Source organism: Spea bombifrons, chromosome 3 (assembly GCF_027358695.1).
Source record: "Spea bombifrons isolate aSpeBom1 chromosome 3, aSpeBom1.2.pri, whole genome shotgun sequence".
Lineage (NCBI taxonomy): Eukaryota > Metazoa > Chordata > Amphibia > Anura > Pelobatidae > Spea > Spea bombifrons.
Genome location: NC_071089.1, coordinates 3,987,033 through 3,994,846, shown reverse-complemented (window position 1 = coordinate 3,994,846; position 7,814 = coordinate 3,987,033). Strand labels below are relative to the sequence as shown.

The following is a 7,814-nucleotide window of genomic DNA, read 5'->3' as shown; positions in this document are numbered from 1 at the left end:
ATTTTTTTCATTAATAGGGTGATACCAGGTGTAACGTGGAAAACGCTAATTTGAGCGTCATTTACAATTAAGAATCACGTTAGACGATTAATAATAAACGGCTACAGCCAAGGTCACTGCAACTTGACAGGCAAGTCAAGGCGCTCGCTTGGGTCCAACAAACCCGTCTAGTCGAACGGAAGTGGACACCTATGGATATTCTGTAAATTTTATTTATTTTTTATTTATTTGTAGTATTTCTTACATTTACTGTTTATTCTTTTCCAATTTTTTTTCTTACTATAATTAGCCTGAAAAAGCTAGGGTGACTGCAACCTTCTGCATTGTGCTGTTTTTACCAGCACATTATTGGGAAAAAAAGTTAAATTAAAAAAAAGTAAGATTAAAAAAAAGTAAGAATATAATTTTGATTATAAATTTGGAGGCTATTAGGGAGAAACTTTTAATTCTATAAAGTAAAGCATTTCCAAATGTTGGCATATTCTCTAATGGCTGCTGATTGTGTGAGTGTTTTATATACCACTGTGTCACAGCAGCCCCAAGTGGCCGGAGGATGCATTGCAGCATCTACTAACTTTAGACCGCTCTGTTTTGTGCCAGCTTGCACGCGCTTGCTGTTCTGCGATGGACATTCTATAATTCAAAAACGTTAAATCAGCGAGTTAAAAAGTAAATGGCAATGCTTCTAGTGACCCTGAAAACATCTTTGAAAGGTTAGCTTTTTTGATTTTGCATAATGATTACTTTTCCCTATTTTTCACAAAAGGTCAGCATTTTAATAGAACTCTATCCATCCAAATAAACTGATTTTCTTCCTGAAAAATCTCTACCTCTTACCGAGATGCCCGCCATTTACGCAGATGTGTACAGCTGGTCGCCAAAATGTTATTCTAGGTACAGATTAATCAATCACCGCTGGAAATCTTTCGTTAATAAATGCCAAACTGAAGTGGTTTATGACGTGCTCCGCTGTTGAGAAAAATAATAACGTTCAGAAAATAATTAGGTAAACATTTTTATAATAAAATGAAAACAGGGGTGAGCATCCATTTATAAATATAGGATTTTACAATATTGTTTTGTAAAAATGTTCCATACAGGGACTTCTCGCGTGTGATTATATGAAACAGAGATAAGGTTAAAAAAAAATAATAATAATTAAAAAAAATATAAATCATAAAATTAGACATTTTTTCAGCTTCAGGACATCAGTGAAGCCAGGTCTTATAGTTTGGAATACTTCATGAAAACTTAAATTCCCCCACTATATTAAGATCTACCACTTCTGTTAGAAGGCTGCTCCACTTATCAACGACCCTCGCTGAAGAAATATTTTGCTACATTGCATTTTAGCCTCTGAATATAGAAACATAGAACTTGACAGCCAATCAAATCCATTCTGTCCACCTAGTCTGGTTGATTTTCCTGCTGCAAAGACTCAAAACTCAGTCTTTGGTCTCGTCTTAGATTCAGGAGCCGTATGCCTATCCCATGCATGCTGAAATCCCCTCACTGTATTACCCTCTACCACTTCTGCTGGGAGGCTGTTCCACTTGTAAACCACCCTCTCAGTAAAGCAAAACTTCCTTACATGACATCTACATAGAAAAATTTAGACAAATAGGGTCACGGTGGCAGCGTTGCCGCATGCCCCACTCCCGCGATATCAGTGAGATTGCCCATTTGTCAGCGAGTGTCAGCAGGACCGCCCACTGATATCAGTGGGACCGCCTACCGACATCAGCGAGACGTCCTACCGGTGTCCCACAATGGGGGGGGCTCTGAGTGGTCGAAGCCAGAAAGCCCCAAGGACTCCACAGAACCCCCCTGTCCACATTGTTCACTGAGCCAGCCCTGAGGCATTGACACTCGGGCATTACCCCTTTTTGTTCAATCGGCGCTCGACTTGAGTGTCATTGCAATTACCGTAATCCATGCTGGTTCCTGGTGATAGAGGAGACTTGAGGCTCTCTAATGATGTCCCTGCCACTACAAAAACCATTGGACTCACTATTATGTCCTCGGTCATCTAGACCATGTTTTATAGGATGTACATCTCACAGTCGCTAAATGGTTAAGGACGATCTGCTTCGTTTCTCGTATAGATGAATTTTGAATTTATCACCAACGTCTAATGAGTACGATCTCAGTTGCTAATAATATACGTCCCGATACGTACCTCATTTGAGAAGATGCCAAGGAGAGATAATTCTGAAGCCACATCAAGCTGGACTACGAAAACAGTTGATTATAATAAAATATAATAAATATAATATAATTTTATATAAAATTTATAAATGTCTTCTGTTAACCTGAAAATTATAATTAGAGAAAAATAACACAGAGTACTTCAAATTACTATAACTAACTTTATTAGCTATTTTTTGTTCGAAAAAATGAAATTGAGGACATTGAGGACCAGAACTGGACTGGCAACCTCGAGGCGGCCCTGACACTCGCATATCATCACTGAGCCGCGCGCCATAGCATCCACTCAGGTGAGTGTATGGTGTATGTCGGCCTACAGGCCCACCACCGGTAGTTGACCTGGCGTGCCATATGGCCAGTCCAAGCCTGTTGAGGATCCCTAAAAAATGAATTCATTAACACAGGTACATTTTATTAAATAAACATCGCATCTGATTAATGTTCTTGATACCGAATAGCAAGCGTTTTACTAAAATCCAAGAAAAAAAAAAAGAAAATTGAGTTAATATTAATCATCGCACATCTGTTACATTTCTTAGTTTGCAAATCTTCTCTCCGGTGCCTGCGCTGAGCTGTAAAAATGAACCTTTTTTTTATCCAAAACCATTTTTTTTCAATGATTGGAAAGTGTAACCAGTCAAAAAATGAGTACAAAGGTACCATGTTCCATTTTCTCAAATTTCCGTCTCCAGAAAATGGAAAATATATCTTTTTTAAGAAAAAAAATGAAATACACAGTGACAGATTATACACTGAGGTAGCTTTTTATATATAAATGGTTAAATGCCACAAGAATAGTACCGGATGTTTCACCCTCCGCGACGTACAGTTACATATGCCGTGCCTTTCACTGGAAAGCAGTAGAAAAACTATTTTATGTCAGACGATACGTCGAGAAATTCCGTTCCTGGAGATATTATGATTCTAGATGGAGCCCGTAACTCGCGGATAATCACATTGTAGGTCGATCGAGTACTGATCCCTCCCGTTAAGCAGTAAAATACAGGAACGCGTCACTCGATAATCGGCGGTCCTGCCCAAATCCCATGAATTAGCAAATCGATTTCAAAGCTTTGCTTAGAAATGGAAATAACCCATTGTCACGGTTGGTCGGCCAAAAAAATCGACTTAATTACAATGTTTATGACGTAACGCAAAACTAGGATAAATAAAACTGTCTTAATAATAAAAATGGTAATCACTTTATGAGACCAAGAGGAAACGGAGTCTTTAGTTCAAGCTGATATCTTTTATTTGGCCAATTAGAGGTGCGTTTATCTACGGAGCAGCCTTACGCCCAAGCCAGGGCAGATCCACCAGCTGTCCCTTTCGTGCCGCCGTCCTCTAATTGCTACAAACAAAGGTTCCAAAGATAACAAAAATAGTGGGAGAAAGGGGGCACTTCTGTCTAGTCCCATTCAGTATGGGAAACTTGGGGGGTTCCTGACCCATAACAATGCAATGGGGGGCCATGGGTTTTCTGTGTAAAGCTTAAATCAGATCAGCCTGACTGCGTAGATTTTTTAATACTACTCCATTTCCGAATTAATGATTGAGAAGGGTCTGTAACTACTACCACACTGAGCGGGGTCCCTCGTGTTTTTGTGTATCATGTAGTTTGGAAATATATATATATATTTTATATATATATATATATATATATTTTATAATAAGAAGCTGGAAGGCCACCTGGGCTTTAGCATTTTTGAGGGTTTTAACCACAGCTAGAAGTTCAGTCTGTGAGATAGGCTCCTTCACGTAGTCTATGCCACCAGCTTGCAGCTCTGGAAAGGCATGATCTCCTCAAGAAGTGTGTTTCTTTAATTACAACTATATCGCTCCTCGGGCGGGTATAGTAGCGGACTACCCTTCGAAGTTTTGAGGCGTTATTTTGTACTCCAAATTATACCTTACGGCTGGTTGGGGACGCATGAGGAGGTCTAAGTGGCCATCGTTGCAGAAGTCACATCTGATCCTGCTGTTGTAGACTTGTCCTAGAGGATAGGAACGGTGGGAGAAATAGAAAGAGAAAAAAACATCTGAGCAAGCAGGTATTTAATGATAGGATTAAACCGCATGACTTTATGCCAGAGGCAAGGGTCAATCCTGGCCTGTGTGTCTCTCACGTAGAGCTAACCCTCTAACGAATACGTGAGGGCAGCCGAGTTGAGAGGTAATCGGCTAGCCAAATGTAGCCTAGGGGAATATGAGCTTTCAAGCAATCCTGACCAGTTGGCCTGCAGATAAATCTCATAGCTGAATAACAACCATTTTAAACGTTATTTGTAGTTTGGAACTAAGAGAACTCCCCCAAGAGCCTGCGTCTCAGTATAAGATAGGTGATTTCTGCTAACAAATTAGATAAATCACAATCCCCCAGAGGGAACTAAGGAAGAAGCTAAATTCAATTCTCCGTTCATTAAGCATGAAAAGGATATCCACCGCAAATTCTATATGTCCCCGAGTATAGTTGTGTACGCTTACGGTCGTCTAGTAAATCGAGGAGGATACAAGTGGTTCGCTTAGGTTTTGTGAACATTAATACACTCGCCATCGCATCATCCGCTATTCTGTACTCCTAACCTCTGCAGGTTACGACTTTGAGTGATGGCTCGACGGTGGGTGAGGAGCTCGCATCACAAAGCGACCTCCGGGGGGCTGCTGAGAATGTTGACAAGGGTAATAAAGTACATTCTGCATTGAAGCATGCAGGGTGAAAAGCTTGCATAGACCTGGATCTCAAAGTTATTCAAGGTATGTGTTGATAGTCACATTGCTCTGAGGATTTGTTCTCATGATGTTTTTTTTTTTTTTTTTTTTTTTAGGAAGCCCGAGGTGCGTGCTCCTTTGGTGCCCCATTCTGTGCACAAGGCAGCAGAAGCCAGACTACGATACCGAGTTCCCTCACGGAGAACTCGGACAAATTCCAACCCCCCCCATGGGAGGGTCGGATCTTGAGTCTCACCCCGAAGAGTGAGACTCCTTGCTGGCCTTCTTGAAGAGAGGAAAGGGCCAGAAGGCTCCAATCCTCCTCCAGCAAAGTCCAGGCTTCACTGCCTCTTAAAAAGAAAACAGTGTCCAAAAACGAAGTGACAAAATCGTGTGCCAAAGAATAGTGATGGCCAAGCCGTGAATTTCAAAAGCCGTGAATCAAATAAGGGGGGCAAATTAATTGGCACTCGTGACCACACGAAGTGATTAAATAAATTAAGAAAAATAATTTAAGGGCAGGCCATTTCTGGCCTGCCAGATTCAAAAATAAATCTCATCCCCAAGACCTGATGGTACATGGGGGCGAGTAGTGCTGGAAGGCCGCCAGTGAGAACGTGCGCTCACCGTGTGTAGTGGCGTGCAATACCACACACGGTGACTCCGACATTTCTGCCAGGGCAATTCCACCTCGGGTTCCATTTGCTTTCCCGAACCCTAAGGCCAGAGGATCAGTGTCATCTCTCCTCCCAGTAAGAGAGACTACACTTGATCTTAGCCAAAAGGCCGAGAAGCGATTTCTCTGTTCTCATTTTGTTTTGTTCTCATGATGTTACTTGATCCCCAAGTTTTGGGACTGCATCCCTAGGTCCTGAGAGCTGATTTCGGCCTCAAGGCTCTGAGAACACCAAATGCCATTATATAAGTTATGGTGAGTAAAGGTGATGGAAAACCCTTCCACTAAAATGTAGGGGTATGTAGAAGCAATTATTACACACATTGATCTACAGACACCAGACAAGCCAGAAGGCTTGTTGTTCCCTCAGAAATCTCATGGTGCTGCCACAACCACAAGGGATTCTGGGTAGGTGCATGCAAATAAGGTCAACAATTACCACCCTTTGCCTCTATATCCACTTTATACATGGATCCCTTGAAAGTAATTGCCCGCTGTACAGGACAGACTTTAGACAAAACTCAGGAAGAGGTGCAATAGCCAGATCATCACTCAAGGCAGCTTCTTTTTTTTTTTTTTTTTTTTTTTTACTGTGGGGGACTGCCCAGATCCCACCAGGAGATCAGGGCCCAGTGGTCCCCTTTGAGCTTCTGTGGGGCACCACTCAGATCCTGCCAGAAAGCCAGAGCCCAGCGGTCCCTCTTAGACTGCTGTGGGGGACCACCCAGAAGGCCAGGGCCCAGCAGTTCCCCCTTGAACTGTGAGAACTTCTGATGCAAAAGTCCTGATGTTCTATTTTGTCAAATAATGATAAAGTCTGGCTGTTTTATCCTTAATGGGACTTAGCAGCATGAGGTTATAATACTGGCTTAATACTTGAGGCTTGGGGGTAACCAAGAAATACCACTACATAAGTTATGGTGGGTAAAGGTGATGGAAAACCCTTCCACTAAAATGTAGGGGTATGTAGAAGCATTATTAAACACTGATCTACAGACACCAGACAAGCCAGAAGGCTTGTTGTTCCCTCAGAAATCTCATGGTGCTGCCACAACCACAAGGGATTCTGGGTAGGCGCATGCAAATAAGGTAAATTATCACCTTTGCCTCTATATCCACTTTATACATGGATCCCTTGAAAGTAATTGCCCGCTGTACAGGACAGCCTTTAGACAAAACTCATCTCCCCGCTCATGGACGGCTGTTTTGTCCTTAATGGGACTCATCACCATGAGGTTGTGATACTGGCTTAATAGTTGAGGCTTGGGGTAACCAAGAAATACCATTACATGAGTTATGGTGGGTAAAGGTGATGGGAAACCTTTCCACTAAAAACAAATGCAGGAAAAGCCTCAGAAGGAAAGCAGGCAGGTCAGGTCTGGTATGCCCAGAATTCGAAGAATCAAATGTCTCAACCTAACAAACGAAAAAAAATCTCTGGACATCTTTAAAAACATGATTTAGACCCATCAGTAAGATCGGGGTACATCTGGCATCAGTGTTTGTGACCCATATTTTTATGAAAATCAAAATATATATTTTTTGCAACATGGTAGACCTCCCAGGTGGAAGACGTCTAAAGATGAATGATTTAAGTAAATTGGCTGAGAGTGCAGCAGCTGCAGTTTAATGTTGATAAATGTAAAATAACGCACTTGGGACATAAAATTCCATGGCAGAATACAGCACAAGGGACATTGTTCTGCCGTGACAATGGAAGAGAGGGCTTAGGAGTAATTAATTCGAATGTTTCCCTTACGCAGGAAGACATGCCTCCGATAACAATGAATAAAATAATTCAGAATAAATATATATATTTTAAAATATGGATATATTGTTTCGTATTCATGGATTCTGGAATTTACTAAACTTGTGCTCAGCGCTTGCAATTAATTAGGCAGCCGCTTTCTTCTATTTAAAAATAGTTCTTTTGGCAAGTGAAATAATCAATCTTTATTCAGCCCAAATTAGTATATACTTCAAGCCAAGTACACTATTATCTCCCTGCGACGTGTACGCTCGTTAATATGCCTTTTCTAAAACAATGCAATCAATATCTTTGAATCAAATTATATTGTATTCAACATTAAATGCTCTATTTCAGTTTTCTTATCTTTTGAGACATTGTATTACTGTCTCTCTGCAAAACCTATTCACTGATTTTTTTTGTCTTGTTAATACATTTTTTCCCCCCTTTTTTGGGAGGGTAAATTAGAATTGT

General features: G+C 41.0%; 1 pseudogene; it reads right to left on the bottom strand.

The window, feature by feature from the left end:
- Positions 1 to 5,534: 5,534 nt before the first annotated feature.
- On the bottom strand, positions 5,535 to 5,715 carry LOC128487848 (uncharacterized; annotated as a pseudogene).
- Between the last annotated feature and the right edge of the window lie 2,099 nt (positions 5,716 to 7,814).